The 238-nt window shown below is 26.5% G+C and overlaps 1 protein-coding gene across 1 annotated transcript in view; it reads right to left on the bottom strand.

Annotated features, from left to right (window-relative positions):
- Positions 1 to 238, bottom strand: part of LOC119586935 (putative neural-cadherin 2) — a gene marked incomplete at its 5' end in the record, with an annotated part of 72,205 nt that overhangs the window by 3,950 nt on the left and 68,017 nt on the right.

The raw sequence follows: 238 nt of genomic DNA, 5'->3' as shown, positions 1-238 counted from the left end.
ACATATAGTACACTAATAAAGTATAAACAATGGTCATGATGATAATGCATATTCAGTATACAGGTGAAAAACATCATTAACATCGACCTGGAAACAATAATAGTAATAAAGAAGAGTCGAAACTGATCATGATAATATTACCTAACATTTTAGAAGAAAAATTACCATACATCTAAACAGAGTAAAAGAATTTTTTAAAAAAATCAAATTCGATTCCGAAACATAAACGTAATTGAAC

This window comes from Penaeus monodon, chromosome 22 (assembly GCF_015228065.2).
Source record: "Penaeus monodon isolate SGIC_2016 chromosome 22, NSTDA_Pmon_1, whole genome shotgun sequence".
Classification (NCBI taxonomy): Eukaryota; Metazoa; Arthropoda; class Malacostraca; order Decapoda; family Penaeidae; genus Penaeus; species Penaeus monodon.
The sequence above is the reverse complement of the archived record's forward strand: the minus strand, read 5'-3'. Positions and strand labels throughout refer to the sequence as shown.